We start from the raw sequence: 19,943 nt of genomic DNA, 5'->3' as shown, positions 1-19,943 counted from the left end.
GGGTGGCCACGGTGGTGCAGCAGTTAGCGTTGCTTGCTCACAGCAAGAGGTTCTCCGGTTCAATCCTTGGCTGGGGTGCCTTCTGTGTGGAGTCTGCATATCCTCCCTGTCATCGCGTGGGTTTCCTCCAGGTGCTCCGGCTTCCTCCCACATCCCAAAGACATGCTGTAGGTGGATTGGACACTCTAAATTGGCCCTAGGTGTGACTGTGTGCATGTGTCTGCCTTCTGTGGAAGGTTGGGCACCGGGCTGGCAACTTGACACTGTAAAACTCCATTGCCAATCATGAGCGGACAGGTGATCCACTGTGGTGACCCCTAACTGGGAAAAGCCAAAAGAAGACTTTAGTTTATTAAAAAAAGAAGAAGAAGAATGTACCATGAGTGATGCAGGGCTTTTATAAAAAAAAAAAATAATATATATATATATATATATATATATAGATATATATAAATATAACATATTCAGTTTGGCATCGATAATATATATACTGCCAGTCAGCAGTACACTACCTAGATAGTTTTTTGATGGTCGGGGAGGGTCAGGATGGCACTTTGGAAGGCATGTACATTTTCAAACAGCTTTTATTGCAGTTGAGGGTACCCTTGGCTGAAGACAAGTTAGAAGGACCAAGACAAGTCCTAACTTTCTTGAGTTTAGAAGGTGATACCAGTGATAACTCCTTCAAGCTTTCTCCACCCAAACTTATAGGTTCATAGGTTGGAACGAGACTATCGGCCCTAGGGCTTATACAAGCCTAGCCATAACAATTCCCTGGATATTTCTTCCCACAATATTTACTTCCCTGGACCCCTGTCTAGCAGGGTGACTGACGTGATCCATAGGGTGAATTTCCTATCTCCCATCCAATCATCAAGGTTCCTTTTGAAGAGGACCAAGGAGGTGCTCTGCTTGACATGTATGGGCAGTCTGTTCCAGAGTCTGGGGAGTCTCTGGGTCAGGAACCTATCCCTCCAGCATGTTTTGTTCATTGTGATGACAAGGTTTAAACCCCTGGAGCATGTGGCTCTGAGGGATTGGGATTTCTTGGAGGAGCATGTCCAACAGCTCAGGGTTTGACATGGCCTTGTATGTTAAGCAGAGATTGCCTCTGAGTAGACGATATGCCACAGAGTATAGCTGGAGTTTATTTTAGATAGTCAGCATAGGGCATCTGCTTTAGGCCTGTGATTCTTTTAGTGAGGTATTTCTGCAGTCTTTCCAGCTGTTGCAGATGTCTTGTGAGGTAAACAGGGTGTTGTACTCTATAATGGTTCTAATGAGGGATGAGTACAGGGGAACAATGACCTCCTTTTTTCTGGATGAGATGCTCTTAGTGATGAGGTGTGCCACATAGAAGGATTTCCTGACTGTTGTGACAATGTGGTTATCAAAGGTGAGACCACTGTCCACCTGTGTCCCTAAGTCTCTCATCACACTTTTGGTGTTTAGTGTACTGCCACCTATGTGGTAATTCATGAGTACATGGTTTTGTCCCAAAGCGGATAACTATACATTTCTTTGCATTAAGCTTTGCATGGCTCTGGCACCAAATATCTGTTTCTGTAAGGCCCTTTTGCAGAATATCTACATCATTTGGGGATTCAGTAATGGCTCCCAGTTTGCAGTCATCTGAAAAATTTGTTAACCAGAATCTCTTAGTGTTGGCTTGTACTTCAGAGAAGTCGATGCCAAACAAAGCGGTCCCGGGACTGAACCCTGAGGTACTCCACTTGTCACTTGTCTGGAGCTGGATTTGGAGTCAGCTGCTTTTACAGTCTGGGCTCTGTCAGTAGGCCAGTTGGCAACCCATCGAGTGACGTAGGGATTTATGCCCAGCTTAGTAAGTTTATCTATGATTCCAGAGTGGGGGATGGTGTCAAAGGTCTTGGCGAGGTCCAGATAGGCTGTGTGGATTGCCTTACCCTTGTCCACAGCTCTGGAGACTGATTCAAAGAAGTCAATCAGGTTCAGAAGACAAGATCATCCCTTCACAAACTTAAACTGAGTGGGGTCCAGTGTTTGAAGGTTGCCAATGTCTTTGTTTATAAGTTCCATGATAATGCGTTCCATGCCCTTGCAGATCTACAAGTCTGTCAGTTACTTTGGAGATTCTTGGGTTCCAGCAAAGTTTGAGTAGGAGATATCATGCAGTTACTCAGTTTGCTTAACTTTTCCTGAAGTGTGGTTTCTCCAGGCAGAACTTTCTTATGGTCCATATGTGACTTGTTGAAAGGTAACAGGCCCAAGTGCACCATGTGGTCCGGCTGACCAGATGAGTTAAGGATGACCATCAGTTATGGTTTACATTTTTAAGCCAATTCAATGGAGTTTCTTTTTGGCAGTCCCCTTGAACTACTGCCACCAACCTTGAGCTTTTTACTGATGTGGCTGGTGGATCCCATATAGAGGGTTATTTCATGGGCAGCTGGTTTGCTGAATGGTGGCTGGAAAGCTGGTCTGGGGAGAGGAGGAAGGACATTATATTTTTAGAAATATTTCCTCTTTGGGTGGCAGTGTTAATATGGAAGGCTAGATTAAGTGACAAAAGGATCATTTTCACTCAAATAATATTGCAGTGGTTCACATTCTCAAAAAATGTTCTTCCAGGTCCAGTTTGGTCCACTCGGTCATCAGGCTTCTAGTTTTGCTGAGTCTAAAGATTAATTTGTCATTTTTGTGTGTTCATTTCCCTGGTCATCTTAATCCTATAGCTGACAGTCTCTCCATTTCCAGTTTGCCAGGTATCACCTCTTGGCCAAGCAGTCAGATCCAAAGGGCACGACAGTTTCTGTTGGAGTCTGGCTAACTGGATCAATCTTGACAAATTCTTGGGCCAGCAATGCTGGGAAAGCATATTCATCATCCCTCCAGGTTTTCAAGGCATTCTACAGGTCTTTGATCCCTGGTCTCAGGACATGGGGATTACAGTTGTTGCTACAAATTTTAATGACCAGGTCCACTGTGGGGGATTCACCTAAAGCTCTCAGAGTACACCTTGAAGCTTTGGGAAGGTTGGAGCATTTTTTGGGCCTATAGGCTGTGTCAGGAAATTAGGTTATGAGGTTATTCAAGGGCCTTGAGAATATTTGCAGACCTTCCCAGGATTCCAGAAAACCTATTGTGAAACAACTCCTTCCCCTTGTTATTCAAGGTCTTTATAAGATCAAAGGTGAATTTCACTTGTTTGTCTCTATAACTAATTTGTTATAACTAATTTGTTTACATCTGTGTATGCGGGTGCCTTCAGTGACAATGAATTTCTCTTTTAACTTTGTTGGGAGGATCTTGTCATCCAAAGTGAGATTGCTATGATTTGGTTAAAAAAAATCCAAGACTGATCAAGCTGGTAAAGGACATCATTTGCGTTTAGACAAGGCCAGTGGGCTAGTCATTTGTCCCATGTATTGGGGCAGTTTGCTATATAATATTCCTCAAACAGAGAAAAGGTTAAGCTTGGCATCGGGCAGGCCTTTTAACCTATCAGAGATTAATGCATTTCTTATACAGGCCTTGGCAGGGAAAGGAATTCTTCCACATTCCTTCCAGATAGGTCATACCTCAGACTTGGCCATGGAAGTGCACTCTGAGCAGGTCATTAAAAGAACAGAAAGTTGGTTCTCTGATGTCAGTTTAAATTTTTATGTTTATTGGAGGGAAGGAGATCATTTGACTAGTGGGCCATTCTTTTATCAAGAGAGTTTCAATCTGAACCTTGCCCGCCCAGTTTGTCACTCAAGTTCCTTTGAAAGTAACATTGGACAGTTCATTCTTTTGGTTTCCCTGGTCTTTCTTCATTTCAATTTTAGGAAATCTGGCATAAGATTACTGTGGAAGAAGCCTTGCCCTGTATTGTGATAATTCACCTCTAGGGAAATAATCTGAGGCAAGTTCCTAAAAAATACTGTTGGTCATAATCCTATCTGATATGGACAACTTGTGGCAACTGTATCCAAATGTATTTTTCTTTTGGTCTGCCATCATCCCGAGACTGTACTGGAAAGGCAAGAAGGTCCGGAGCCATTAAGAGAGCCAGACGTTTTATCAACAATAGAGTCAAGCAGGCTACTAGCCAAATTGGTTTCCAAGTGATTGAGCACAGTGATATTGACAGACTAGAGCCTGATTTTTATAATTTGGACAATGTTAATTGGAATTACATGGGTTTTGATTTGTTTTATTTGGATATGGTTACTGCTATTCAGAAGTTTGTTTTTTCAAAGTTTAACTTGATTCCTTCCACATCCCAGATTTATTTGTGTGGCTGCTGATTTAGTGGGAACAGCATATCACATGCTGGGTTAGCAGTGACCTTATGGCTTCACCCCCTTATGTTCTCCCTTTTTCTTGTTCAGTGCCCTCTGCTCTCCTCAAGTTGGACCCAGATTTGACCAGTGGCCAAATCAAGAGGTATGTGGCTTGTAAGTGTGAGTTAGATGGGTTTGCCACCAAGTCTGAGGTAGGTTTGAATATGCACCTTTTTTTTCTGAAGTGGCAGCTGGAACAGGCAGGTTTAAGCCAACCAGCTTGAGGTGATGGTTTGATGATATTTGTTTATATGTTGATTATGAATTATTTGTGGCACCACTACTGGTTGTCATTGACTGTTATGTAATAAAAGGTTGCAAAGTCAGTCTGGTGTGGTTTATGACTGGGCTCAGTGAACAAGGATGACTTATCCTGTAACGGCTCATTGTCTGTGAGAAGTGAGTCATCACTAGGGTGGGTGCAGGTGCACACTCACAAGTTAAGACAGTACTTCTGCCAGATCCATCAGCAGGCACACCGAACCTCCCTCCCAACCCTATATGCAGGTCAGTTGGTGGCCTTACAGCTTCACTCCCCTTTTCCTGTTTAGTGCTCCTGGCTCTCCTCAGCTTGGATCTAGATTTCACTGGTGGTCACATCAAGGGGTATGAGTTAGATGGGTTTCCTACCAGGTCCAAGGTAGCTTGGAATACGCACCGTTTTTTTTTTTTTTTGAAGAGGCAGCCAAAACAGGTGGATTTAGCAAACCAGCTTGAGGTAATGATCTAATGGTATTTGTTTATATGCTACATATGAATTACTTATGGCATTACTATTGGTTTTCAGTGACTGTTATAGGTTCATAGGTTCATAGGTAAGTACTAGGCTATCTGCCCAAGGGCATTTATAAGCCTAGCCAGAATGTGTTGGCTTTCGCCACCCCCTTAGATTAGTTCCCTTTGCTTCTGTCCAGCAGAGCCATTAGTTCCCTGCGCCATTGTCCAGCAGAGCCACTGCAGTGATCCCCAGGGTAAATTTTCTGTTTCCCATCTGCCCATTAAGGTTTCTCTTGAAGAGTGTTAGTGAGGGGCTCTGCCTGATGTATATTGGAATCCTGCTCCAAAGCATGGGGAGTCTCTGGTATAGGCATCTATCCCTCCAGCATGTCCTATTTATCATTGTGGTGAGGTTTATATCTCTAGAGTGTGTGGCTCTCCGGGATTTGTATTTTTTTAGGTGGAGCATGTCCATCAATTTTGGGTTGGACATGGCCTTGTATGTCAGGCAGAGATCACCTCTGAGCAAGCGGTATGCAACCGAGTACAGCTGGAGTTTCTTGAGTCAGGCTGCATAGGGCATCTGTATGAGGCCAGTAATCCTCTTGGTGAGGTACCTTTGTAGTCTTTCCAGCTGTTGCAGGTGTCTTGTAAGGTACATCCCAAATGGGGCGCTGTATTCTATGATGGGTCTAATGAGTGATGAGTAGAGAGGCACAATAACCTCTTTTGTTCTAGATGCGAACCCTTTTGTGATTAGGTGGGCTACATAGAAGGATTTTCTAACCACCTTGGCAATATTATTATCAAAGGAGAAATTACTATCTACTTGGGTCCTCAGATCCCTTATAACATTTTATGTATTTAGGGGACTACCACCTATGTGGTAGTTCACAGGTACTTTGCTTTTTCCAAAGGGGATGACTATGCACTTTTTGGCATTTAGCTTGAGGCCATGATTTTGACACCAGGTATCCGTCTCAGTGAGACCCATCTGGAGGGTGTCTGTATCAGACGGAGAATCAATTATGGCCCCTAGTTTGCAGTCATCTGCGAACTTGGTCAGCCATAGTCCTCCTATGCTTGCCTGTACCTCTGAGAAGTATATACTGAATGGGAGGTGTCCTAGGACTGAGCCCTGGGAGACGCCACTTGTAACCGGTTTAAAGTCGGACATAGAGCCTGCAACTCTCACCATGTGGGTTCTATCCTTGAGCCAGTTGGCATCCCATCTTATGACATAGGGGTTTATGTTCAGGCTGGTGAGCTTGTCTATAATACTAGAATGGGGAATGGTATCGAAAACATTTTCAAGGTCCAGGTAGGCTGTGTGGACCTCCTTTCCCTCGTCTAATGCCTTAGTAACCATCTCAAGAAGTCCACCAGGCTTAGGAGGCATGATCTGCCTTTAACAAAGCCAAACTGGGTAGGGGCCAAGGTTTGGAGGTTCCCACTGTCTCTGTTAATGAGTTCCATGATGATGTGTTCCATAGCCTTGCAGACCAGGCTAGTCAGGCTTATAGGGCGATAGTTCCCGGGGTCCATTGTGGCTCCACCTTTGTGGAGTGGGATAACTGTTGCTGTGTACCACTCTGTGGGTATGTAGCCTGTAGAGAGGCTGACTTTGAACAGTGTGTTTAGGTGAGGGGTTAGTTCATTTTGGAGCTCTTGTAAGACACAGCCTGGGACACCATCCGGTCCCATTGAAGCTGTGTTTTTGGCTTTGGATAGGGCTGTTTTAACCTGTGCGTCAGTGATTGACAGGGCCCTACATTCTTCTGGTATGGTTATGGGCCCTTTAGGGGGTGAGGGGGATGTGAATTTTGCACTAAACCTGTCTGCCAGAATGTTGGCAATATCAGTTGGTTCAGTGTATTTTTTGCCATTCTGCACTAACTCAGAGCAGATCTGAGAGTTTCTACTTAGGTTATTGACATAGCTAAAGAACGCTTTGTGGTTATCTTTGGAGTCATTGGCAATTTTTTTTTTGAAACTAGCCTTGGATGATTTAACGAGGAATCATAGTTTCTTGCTGATACTGATCAGTGATGTCTTTCCTTCTTGGGATTTTACTATTTTCTGTACTAGTTTCCTCCTTCTGTTGTATAGCTTGTTTATGGCAGGGGTCCACCAGACTGGTTTCCTTTTCTTGGAGGAGTGAGTCTTGGTTTTACTTGGGATAGCACGATCCATGCATTCCTGCAGATGCTCATAGAGTGCCTTTGTAAAGGTTTCAGCAGCTTGGACAGCATTGTCCTTTAGCATGGGGGTTGTGAACCTTTCCACCTTGGTCTTAAGTAACATGAAGTTTGCTTTTGAAAAGTTTTTCATGGTGGTTTCCTTGATTGGGGGTGGGGGTGGAATGTGGATATCCAGAGTGATTAGTCTATGGTCTGATCTAACCAGCGAGGGGTTGACCTCTGGTGTGGAACACCGGTCACCCATGCTGGTGATGACCAGGTCCAATATGTTGTTCCCTCTGGTGGGGGTGTTGACCAGTTGATCCAGGGCTTTCGAGTTTATAAATTCTAGGAAGCGTTGGGCAAGGGAGTTAGTACTTGAACAGTTCTCCCAGTGTTTGTTTGGGTAATTGAAATCACCCAGTATTAGAGTGTTTGATAGTGCCTTCATATTTCCCAGTGTCTCCAGAAATGCGGAATGGGGGTCCTGGGCCATGGTGGGTGATCTGTAGCAAGCTACAATTTGGATTGCAGTTTTGCCCATTGTTAGTTGCACATGGATGATCTCTCTGATGCATTGTGCTGCGCCACTAACCTGGAGGTGTGGGTATCCTTGATGAATATAGATACACCCCCACCTTTTGTGTTTCGGTCCTGGTTCTGTGGGTGAAAGTCATGGTATGAGTTATAGCCTAGTAGCACTGGGGTGCTCTCAAGAGCCTTAAACCAGGTTTCTGTTACTGCACAGATGTCAATGTTCTCCATACTGAGGAGTGCCTCGAGTGCATGCATTTTGAGGTTTAGACTTCTGGTGTTGAGTAGCATTACCCTCAGTTTTTGGTTACTTGTGCAATTTATGGTGGTGGGTTTGTCTTTTGAGCCTTGCCTAAAAAAGGCACTATGGGGGTGGCAAGAGCCTTGGCCAGTATTCGAAAGCCTAAGGGTGACAGGTGCAAGCCTTCTCTTGTGAAGCAACGTGGCTTGTCGAGCATGTCATCCCAGGTGGACAGATACTGGACCCCCTTTGAATGACAACAGAAACTTAGCCAATTGTTGAAATTGATCATTTTTTTCTTTATGCTGTGGCATTATTCTTGGTGAAGGCAGGATTCTACTCAGGGTCAGGGTCATACCGACCTGGGTTACATGATCAGAGAGCTCTTCCATGTCTCTTTTCATGTAGTCCAGGTAGGTATGTCTCAGGTCATTCACACCAACATGGACAATGACAGAGTTGAATTTGTACTTGTTCTGGAGTGACCAGAGTGCTTGTGTTATGTGGCGGAACCTGGCACCCGACAGGCAGCTAACTGTAACCTTCTCCTTGTCCAGTCTAGTTAGTGGGGCATCAGTGTGCCTGACTATAGAGTCACCTATTACTAGTGTGTTGGGTATGTTATTTTGCGTTAAGGACTGTGATTGCATGGCACACTGATTATGTGAAGTATGTGTTTCATGGTTGGTGATGGGGTGTGGAGGTTGCTTGGATGTCTGCTTTGGAAGTCTCTGTTGCTTTTGCAGATTTTTATTTAGAGCCTCCCAGTATGTTTTCATGTATTCATGTGTGTTATTTGCCAGTGTTGGTTTATTAGGTCTATGTGAGACTGGTGGTGTGTTGCAAGTATTACCCTTCTCCTCTTGACTGTCAGTTCCAATCTTGGGTTGAGACAGCTTTGCCTCCAGTTTGGCTGTATAATTACATCTCTCGCATATATTAGTGTTTGGTGATAGGAGGAGAGGGTTCTCTGTGTACATGAGGCAGTTGTAACATTGCCTCAAAATGCCCAGATTCACCAGTTGGACTGGAGAGTACACCGTTAATTGCCCTTTGGACATGCCTGAATAGGTAGAGTAAGCTGTTTTTCTGATTGGCTGGTGGGGACGAATAGAGAGCCTTGTCCTTCTGGACAGTATAGGGGGGGGGTCTAGTGCTAGGGTTAATTAGTGCTTGCTATGAGTTTTAAGCAAATGCTTGACTGTGAAATGAATGACTTCAGTGCTAAAGTTGAAGGTTTGTCTAGTTTCAAGGGAAAAATTGAAGAATAGACTTTGTGGAGCCGAGAATAGTTTAACTCTAGCTAATGCGTTTTTCATAGCAGGGAAGTGAAAGAGTTAGAAATTAGCCCAAAATGGCCGATAAACTACTAACTTCTGGGCTGAAAACACTCCTCCAGGGACAGATAGGCTGCTCAAAGCTCTCCTCTCTCACAGGTGAACAGAGAAACTTCCTTCTATCCAAGTAAGGTATGGACAAACACAGAAATTTGTAACACAGCCCTGAATTCAGCATTAACCTGAAAACTGGACTATACTAGTTCAGAAAGGCATGAAAAAGTATTTTTTTTTTAGAAAATAGAGCAGATACAATCAAAATTAGCCCAAAATGGCCAATAAACTACCAACTTATGGGCTGAAACCACTCCTCCAGGGACAGATCGGCTGCTCAAAGCTCCCCTCTTTCACAGGTGAACAGAGAAACTTCTTTCTATCCAAGTAAGGTATGGGCAACACAAAAACTTGTAACACAGCTCTGGATTCAGCAATAACCTGAAAACTGGGCTATACTAGTTCAGAAAGGAGTGAAAAAGTATATTTTTGGTGGGTTTTTTTGTTTTTTATTTCAGAAAATAGAGCAGATATATAATAAAAGGTCACAAAATCATTCTGGGTTTTATGACTCGGCTCAGTGGACACCTGATTTTATATCCAATAAAAAGGATATGATTGTGCGTAAATATTACTGAGCACAAATTATTGAGGTATTAGACTGTGAAAATATTAAATTTCGCATTCAGCACTCAGAATTCCAGTATTCTGTTTTATAACTCTCACTAAGGACTTTTGACTCAGATAACTGTGGTTTGCTTTTTTGACACCTATACTATTACTGTGATTCTTGTCTAGTTATACTAAGAAATATTTTGAAAAAACAACAGATTATGTTGTAACCCCACAGAAGAATTAATGGCATCTTTATTGCACCATAATTTTGTAACCCTCAAAGCTTCAGGCAGAATCCTTTATGACAATTGTAGTCATATTATTTGTTTGTCCCTGCTTGTCAGCAAAAGCATAGCAAACCTTTATTTATAACGCTACAAGGTCCAAGGCTAAGGACTATTAGATCTAGAGAAAATAATGTGACTGAGATTCTGCTATTTAAATGCAGCCATTGTAGTATCACCTACTCAACTGTACTGTGCAGATCACAAGTAACAATTACTTATAGCCAATCTCAAACATATAATCTTTTATAGACAACACATTAACACTGGCTTCTGAATGTCCATGGCTTTTTTTTTCCTTTTAAGTCCTTATAGGTACATTCAGACCAATAAACCAAATGCCACTACTAAGGGGTTTGACTTTATTGTCCTAAATATATCCATAATGATGGCCACGGTGGTGCAGTGGTTAGCGTTGCTACCTCACAGTAAGAGGCTCTCTAGTTAGATCCTCAGCTGGGGTTCCTTTTGTGCGGAGTCTGTATGTCCTCCCTATGGTCACGTGGGTTTCCTCCAGGTGCTCCGGTTTCCTCCCACATCCCAAAGACGTGCTGTAGGTGGATTGGACACTCTAAATTGACTCTAGGTGTGTGTGTGTGTGTGTGTGCCTTCTGTGGAAGGTTGGGTGCCGGGCTGACAACTCGATACTGTAAAACTCCACTGCCAATCACAAGCGGACAGGTGATCTGCTGTGGCGACCCCTTACCGGGAAAAGCCGAAAGAAGAAGAAGTCCTAAATATATCCATAAAGACTAAAATGTATAGACATTCAGAAGCCATGTATCTGAAACACTGGTATGTCCTTAATGGGACATGCTGGTATACATATTGGAATTTAATGACAAATCCCTGTCATGAAATATTTTTCTGTTTTCTTTTAACAGAATTGTATGCAATGAAATACTGAGGTTATCATTTATCTCCCTGATGGCATATGAATGTACACACACACACACACACACACACACACACACACACACACACACACACACACACACACACACACACACACACACAAACACACACTCACACTGTAGCTTGGGTGACTATTTCTTGCAGTTTTCATTGAATGGTTTGTCTGTATGAGCTTTATACCATTTGCTTATGTATATCTATACCTATATCTATATTTTCATAGGTTCATATGTAAGTACTAGGCTTCCTACCATTGCAAGCCATTTTAACCCTAGACAAATTTCCTTCAATGGTGAGAATCAGACTCTGCACCTAGTGTCTGTGAGGTTAACTTCTTATCCATTATGCCCCCTCCCCAACTCAGCCCATATATCTATATCTATATGTTCATATCTATCTACATGTGTGTGTGTGTGTGTGTGTGTATGTTTTATATATATATATATATATATATATATATATATATATATATATATTTCTATCTATCTACCTATATATGATATCATATCATACACACACACAAACACACACACACATACACACACACCTGGGCAACATATCAATCACTTAGGCGGTGAGCACCAATATTCGGATATGTTAAGGTGGGGAGTTAAGGAATCTGTTTCTTGGCTCTACTACTAAAAGCAAACAAAAATGGGAAAAGTGACACTTTACTTAAATTGGAATACAGGAGAATTATCCAATGGCAAAGCCGAAACCAAGCGCCGTCAAGTGTAACAAACCCCAAACAAATAATCCTTTTTCAAGTTATGTAATTCTTTAGCAATTTCTAAAAGGAGTACCCCTGTATCTCATGAGTGCAAACTGAAACTAGACATGATCAATAAGATACATTTCAGCTGATCAGTGCTACCCTTTATGAAGTCCTTCTGCTTATAACAAATTAAACCGGGAAACTGGTATTCACTATGGCTACTGCAATATAATCCTGATGTCATAGTTTATTAATGATCAGGGCTGTGATTCCTTGCTTGACATCCTTTTCAAGCTTTGGAAGAACAGCAATCAAGCTTTCTACTGCACTGTCATTTAAGCCTCCATTCTACCATGCCTCCACCTATAGATGTACAACCCTTTCCCCAATTTCTTTTATTATTACTGTAGAGAGTTCCACAGTCAGACCACCATTCACCCTGTTGCAGACAGAGCTATATCACCTAGATTGCATGAGAAACTGGTGTATCCTGCATGTATTTCTACTGCTCTGACTACTAGGGCATATGCTTAATGCCTTGAGGCCACCTATACATACTAACTTTTTCAATGCAGCTTGATGTTCATAATTTCAATAAACTTCCTTATAGACTTTCCAAAGACCACCATTATCTCTGAATGATTGTAGAGTTGACCCACATCTATTTTTAAAAGATAATACAGGGTTGTCGGTAAATATCCACACAAAGTAAGGAGCCATCATCTTACTGCTTTTTAAACCCATTGCCCAGATTCTGCCTTGTAGTCAGTGTGCAGTCACCTGCAAGGACTTCATAGGGTAACAGGTTAAAAGGTAATTACTTACAATTAGTCTGAAGACCATTACAACCCTAGCCAATAAACCAGATTCAAACGTTCTCTCCATCTTCAAAGAGAGGACGTATGGAGAACTTGAGGCTGCCCATCCAATTAGGCTTTACGTTGAAGGTAATATGGATGCTCCTCTGCTTGTCATGTCATGGATTATTGTTCCAGAGGTTGGTGATAATATATTGGGATATGCATTTATCACATCAATGTGCTTGATTTATGTGTTGATGAATGTTTAGCTCCTTTAACTGGGCATTTCAGGTAAAGTTTTTTTCTGCAAAAAATAGGATGTCGAAGAGGGTTGGATCCTTTATGTCTCAAAAGGCTAGATACAAATCCTTATGTAGGAGTTTATAAGAGAAGTACACAGACAGGGCTGCCAGTCTGTCTGGAGAAGTATGATTTTTGATGATACTAATCCTTTTAGTTTGGAATCTCTTAGGTCTCTCAAGTTGAGTGATACATGATTAGACAGGCACATTCCAATAATTGCTCAGACAAGATATGTGTTAAGGGGAATTAAGACTTGGTTGGACTGTATAGGACATGCCTTTGAAAATTAGATGAGCCCGATGGAATGCTTTTTAAATGAAGGTGGATAAATAATGGTCATGTGATAAAAAGTTATCAACAGCAGTGCCAGGATCCCATATAACAGTGTCTAACTGAATGTATTACCTATATGGTATAAGAAAGTGTTTTGCTTCCCAAAATGAACTATACTGCACTTTTTACAATTCATCTGATACAGTTGTCCTTGCACCAGTACTTAACATACCCTAACCCAAGCTGAAGCAATTGTGAATTAGTGGAAGACTGAATAAGAAAACTAAATGTACAGTTGTCTAAAAACTTAGATAAGCACAAGCCAAATGTTTTGTGCTAAATGCTTGCTAAATCAATGATAAATAGGAGAGTATCAAATGCTGAGCCTTTGTGATACATGACTGGTAACTTTTTTTTGCTTTCAGAAGTGGCACCAGCTACTCTAACCACATTGGTTCTGCCAGATACCCACTAAGCTATCCACTGCATAACAAGGATTTATATTCTGAATGATAAGTTTGTCAGCAATACCTGCATGGGGAATAGTGTCAAAGGGCTTGGTCAAGTTCATATAGGACATATTTCCTGTGTAACTGCTCTTCACTGCTTTGGAGACTTTTCAAAGACATTAGTGAGGTTAAAGAGCCAGGACCTTCCTGTGACAAAGCTGAATTGATGAGGGTATATCCAGATTACTGAGGTCTGAAATGATACACTCCGCAGCTTTATATGTGAGGGTAGTGAGACTAATGGGTCTATAGTTACAAGGGTCCTTGGCTGGGCCACTCGTGTGTAATAGCTTTACAATAGCTGTTTTCTAGGCTGTAGTCATATAACCAGAGGAGAGGCTTAGATAAAACAAGTTAAGCAAGAGTTCAAATAGGGCATATTTAGTACTGATAGACAACCTGGTAAGTTAGCAGGGCCCATGGATGAGGTGTTCTTAGCTTTTGAGATGGCTGAAAGGATTTGTTCCATAGCAATTAAAGGGGGTGGCTTACACTGTGTAATCTGTGAAACAGCTATAAATGTACATGGAGTAAATATCACACTAAATTATGGGCTCTAAACATTATTGCGAGTCAGCCCTTAACTTCCTGACAAAGCTGAAGAGGAAGTTGCATTTATTGCTGGTTTTAGTGGCTATTTTAAGAACATATTCAGCTTTGGGCTTTTTAACAGCTTTGTTAGTCTCTTTTCTAGTTTGCTTAAGTATGCTCTTAAGCTAGGTGGAATGAGACTTCATATAAGAGTTGAGCAATTTTAGTTTTCTTTTTATATAATTTATTATGAGTATTCTACCTCTGAGGTTTGTTTTTAATTTTCTCATTATATTTAGTGTGGATAGGGAATTCATTATCAATGCAACTATTTAAGTGGGAGTAAAAGTCAGAGGCATAGGCCATGGGTAGGGTGATGGGATCCTTTATAGGGGGGGGGGGGGTTACAGTGGAATTGATTTAGGCTATCAAGTAACTGAAGAAGGTTAGTTTTGTAGAAGTTCCTAAACATGGACATATTTGCTGGCAAAGTATCATGAATATTATAGGAAAAGGTCACTGATTTCTGAACTGATTTAGGTATTGAAAATGATACTTATGGAGGTGTGCAAAAAGTGACCATGCCTGTGAGGATGAGACCAAGGGTATTAGGACCAGGAAGTAGAATATTTAGCATTCTGTTCAAGGGATACATCATTTATAGCAGCATCCATGATGTGTATCTTTTAATACAGTCAAGTGACTTTGTTCTGCCAAGTTGTCTGCTGCAGTTTGCACTGCAGGCTGTGTTTTTGTAGATATTACATCAATCCCTCTTCTCTTATCAGCTCACTCAGTCTCTGCCTTTTATGACTGATGAATCACCATCAATGCACTTTTCATGACTGACTTACATATACACCATCTTGCCTCACCAAGAGTACCTATCTCCCTTCTTGGACTTTCCTGCATGAACTGCCTTACCACCTTAAATCTTGAAACAGTCTTTGTGTACATATCCAGGGCACATGACACTCCCCATTACTGTCACTAAAATGCAACATCACAGATTCCACAGAATGATCTAAAATGAAAAGTGGACTTGTATCTAGTGTCTGCATACCTCATGCATAAACAGAGAGAGGAGAAGGAAATCATAAATACTTGACTGGAAGACTATATCAGCCAGTATGCATATTTATTTCTGCATCTGTGCTGCTGTCTCTAAAATCTGTTAATGAAAGTGTATTCATCAAAATATGTATGAGCTTCTGAAGTCTTGAATGTTTTCTCATAAACTGCAACTAACTTATGTGGTACATTCTGGATTAAATCAAAATCACTTCAGAGACCATGTGTTTGTTCAGAGACAGTCCACACAAACTCCATCTGACCACCCCTGTACAAGTGCGATACATCATCATTCAGGCTACAGAAATTTAAAAGTGGAAATTCAGCTGCTTATACTTTCCACAGTACAGGAAGGCATTTCCCCTAACTGTCAAATGGTGCTTTGCAATGTGTTTAGGAAAGTCTTTTTGTTTCAAAATGGACATCCCCTGAATGAACACAAGTGTGCCAAGAGACACATACCAGATAAACCTGAATTCCTAAGATTCCATCTTCTTCAACTTTAAGTCATGCAAGAGGGCTATATCAAACCATATTCTTCCTAAAAAAGCCAGAATGTAACCTCTTTCTCCAGGAATCTCTAGACCTCTGTAATTAAAGGTTGTAATTTTTCCATAGCTGTTTGACCCACCTACAAGCATACTCCTATTATTACTGAGTAGCAAAAGTAATGAGTATTGTTTACATTAATGAACCCATTAACTGTAATCTCCAAATATCACAGCTGTTTTTCTTCACCAGGGACTTACCAATCTTAAAACTTAATGACAATAACCAGAAAATAAGAAAGCTGGAAATGTTCATGTATGTGCATATGTATACATGGGGTCTATATTACGTGATCGAAAATTCAGATGTTCGAACACGTAATGATCAACCCCAATAGAGCGAACTGGCATAATGTCGAACGGCCGGAAAAAAAATAACAAAAACCCAAACAAACCATTAAACTGCTTTATGCCCCCCCTGCACCCCCACACCCCCGCTACTTAAATATACCAACTCCGAGACCACACTACATTGCAGGTAAATGGAAATCTCCCCTTACGGAGATTTCCGTTTATGTGTTTGACATTCTGCCGTTTTGTTCAATTGGGCTATAGATCATTACGTGTTCGAACATCTGAATTTTCTATCACGTAATATAGACCCATATATAGGTATATATATATATATATATATATATATATATATATATATATATATATATATATATATATATATATATGCATGTGTGTGTGTGTGTGTGTGTGTGTGTGTGTGTGTATAAAAATTCTAAGCTTGTTTCCTGCCTTTCCTGTAACTAGTCTAGTCCAGATACAGATTTACTGTATCCAGGACTGTTTGTAAGCTTCTGAGCCCCCCAAGCCTTTCTGTGTTGGAGGGAAGCCTTCTAGCCTTCAATGGGGATGGTAAGCACTAGGTAACCTATCTGCCACAAGAGTGGTTTTTGGCCCAGAAATTGTAGTTTGTTGGCCGTTTGGACAGTTTTTCCATTTCTTTCAACTTTCTGGTCTAAAAGCCCATGTTTGCCCTTGTTTCCCACCTTTCCTGTAGCTAGTCTTGTCCAGATACAATTGTGCTGTATCCAGGACTGTTTGTAAGCTTCTGAGCCCCTCAAGCCTTTCTGTGTTGGAGGGAAGCCTTCTAGCTTGTCAGTGGCAGTGGTAAACACAAGGTAGCCTATCTACCACAAGAGGAGTGGTTTCTGGCCCAGAAATTGTAGTTTTTGGCCGTTTGGGCAGGTTTTTCCATCTCCTTAAACTTTCAGGTCTAAAAGTCCACATTTGCACCTTTCCTGCCATTCCTGTAACTAATCTAGTCCAGATACCGATTTGCTGTATCCAGGACTGTATGTAACCTTCTGAGCCCCCCAAGCCTTTCTGTGTAGGAGAGAAGCCTTCTAGCTTATCAGTGGGAGTGGTAAGCACTAGGTAGCCTGTCTATCACAAGAGGAGTGTTTCTGGCCCAGAATTTGTAGTTTATTGGCCATTTGGGCAGATTTTCCATCTCTTTCAAATTTCTGGTTAAAAGCCCGCTTTTGCTCTTGTTTCCCACCTTTCCTGTAACTAGTCTAGTCCAGACACAGATTTGCTGTATCCTGGACTGTTTGTAAGCTTCTGAGAGGTGCCAAAGTCTGCCCTTCAATTTTTCCCTTATATCTGCTAGTTCTCTCCTCTCCTCATGTTTACTAGCTTATTAGTCTAGCACTTTACTTCTTGTAGCAATTATTGTAGCACACAAAAGTGCTACCAGCACTAAACATTCTACAAGGAAACAGCTCCTCTACTTATTATTAATGTCCACCCCTCCAGGCATGTCTAAAGGTCAGTTCCCTGTGCTTTCTCCTATTAATCTGGTGAACTTGGGCATCCTGAGGGAATCTAGTAACTGCCTCATGTACACCGACAATCCTCTTACCTCCCAACACTCAGACTTGTGAGAGATGCACTTATATTTCCAAACTGGAAGCCACGCACTCTCCAGCCAAGACCAGAATAGCTGGTCAAGAGGAGAAGGTCAACACTTGCACCACACCACATGGAACACATAGCCCTCCAGAACACACACCAGCACTGCCTTCACATAAAAATACAAACCACACACCCACCTTCGTGGAGGCTCTCAGTCAAAATTTACCCAAACAGCAGAGACCTCCAAGGCAGAAATACACTCGACCACTACAACACAACACTAATCACGAGACACATAACTCTCCTAAACAGTGTGCCACTCAGCCAAGGCCCCTAAGGCAAAACAGCATGCCCAGCACACTAGTCATAGGTGACTCAATAGTGAGGCACACTGATGTCCCACTCACTAGGTTGAATAAGGAGAAAGTAACAGTCAGATGCCTGTCAGGTGCCAGGATCTGCCACATAACACACGCACTTAGATCCCTCAACAACAGGTACAAATATGACACTGACATTGTACATGTGAGTGTGAATGACCTGAGACGTACCTCCCTGTACTACATGAAAAGAGACATGGAGGAGCTCTTTGATTATGTAGCCCAGATGGGTATGACCCTAGCCCTGAGCAGCATCCTACCATCACCCAGAATGATACCACAGTACAAGCAGAAAATGATTGATTTCAACAATTGGCTAAGTTTCTGGTGTCATTCTAAGGGGTTCCAGTATCTGTCTACCTGGGATGACATGACTGACTGACCTTGATGCTTTGCCAGAGATGGCCTGCATCTGTCACCCCTGGGCTTTTGGAAACTGGCCAAGGCTGTTGCCACCCCTATAGCGCCTTTTTTAGGTGGTATTTCAAAGACCAAATTACCACCATAACAACTACAAACAAATGCAATCTGGGGGTCATGCTGCTCAACACTAGAAGTCTAAATCTCAAAATGCACTCACTCAAAGCACTCCTTAAAATGGAGAACATTGACATTTGTGCTATAAACAGAGAACTGGTTCAAGGCAGCAGAAAGCACCCCTGCACTACCAGGTTATAACTCATTCCACACCTTTTGGCCCCAGAACTTGGGCTGAAACTCCAAAGGCAGTGATGTTTCCATATTCATAAAGGATGCGCACACCTCCAGACTGGTAGCCCAACATAATACATCAAAGATACTTCAGGTGCAGCTGACATTGAGTAAGACAGCAATTCAGGTCATAGCCTGTTATAGGTCTCCAACCATGTCCAAAGCCTCACACTCCACATTCCTAAGCACCGTAGAGAATATTAGGGTCCAAGCTAACACTCTCATATTGGGCAACCTAAATTACCCCTCCATTAACTGGGAAAACTACTCATGCACCAATACACTTGCCCAACGTTTCCTGGAATTCATTAATTCCAATGCCCTGAACCAGCTTGATCTTACCTCCACTAGAGGTAGCAACATCCTTGACCTGGTCATTACTAACATGGGCGACCATTGCTCTACACCAATAGTCAACTCCTCCCTGGTTAGATCCAACCACAAACTAATCACCTCGGAAATCCACATAACTCCCCCCACCCCCTGCAAAAAATAACCACCATGAAAAACTTCTTCAAAGCTAACTTTGGGGTCCTAAAAACAGAGATGACTAACTTCAAGGCACCCATGCAAATGGAGAATAGTTGCATAACCACCGAATCATACAACAATGCACTGTATGAACACGTGTACAAATGCATGGATACCCAATAGAACCAAGACGCTCTCCTCCAAAAAAAAGGAAGCCAATCTGGTGGTCCCCTGCCATAAACAAACTCTACAACAGAAGGAGAAAACTGATGTGGAATAAGGTAAAGTCCCAAGACTGGAAAAACTCTCTTATCAGCCTCAACAAAAAATTGAGATCCCTCATCAAATCCTCTAAAGCTAGGTATGAAAACAGAATTGCAGCAGATAATAAAGACAACCATGAGGCCTTCTGTAGTTATGTAAAGAATCTTCACGGCAATACCCAGATTTGCTCTGAGCTATTGCACAATGGTATTTCCTATACCGAGCCAGCAGATATTGCCAATATACTGGCCGACAGATTCAGTGCTAACTTTACCCTTTCCCCCCAAAGGATCAATCACTAATACCAGTAGATTGCCAGGCACCCAGTATTACTGCTGCACAGGTTAAAACAGCAGTGTCCAAAGCCAAAATACAGC

This window comes from Protopterus annectens, chromosome 1.part0, assembly GCF_019279795.1.
Source record: "Protopterus annectens isolate FY-2018-M chromosome 1.part0, PAN1.0, whole genome shotgun sequence".
Classification (NCBI taxonomy): Eukaryota; Metazoa; Chordata; order Ceratodontiformes; family Protopteridae; genus Protopterus; species Protopterus annectens.
The sequence above is the reverse complement of the archived record's forward strand: the minus strand, read 5'-3'. Positions refer to the sequence as shown.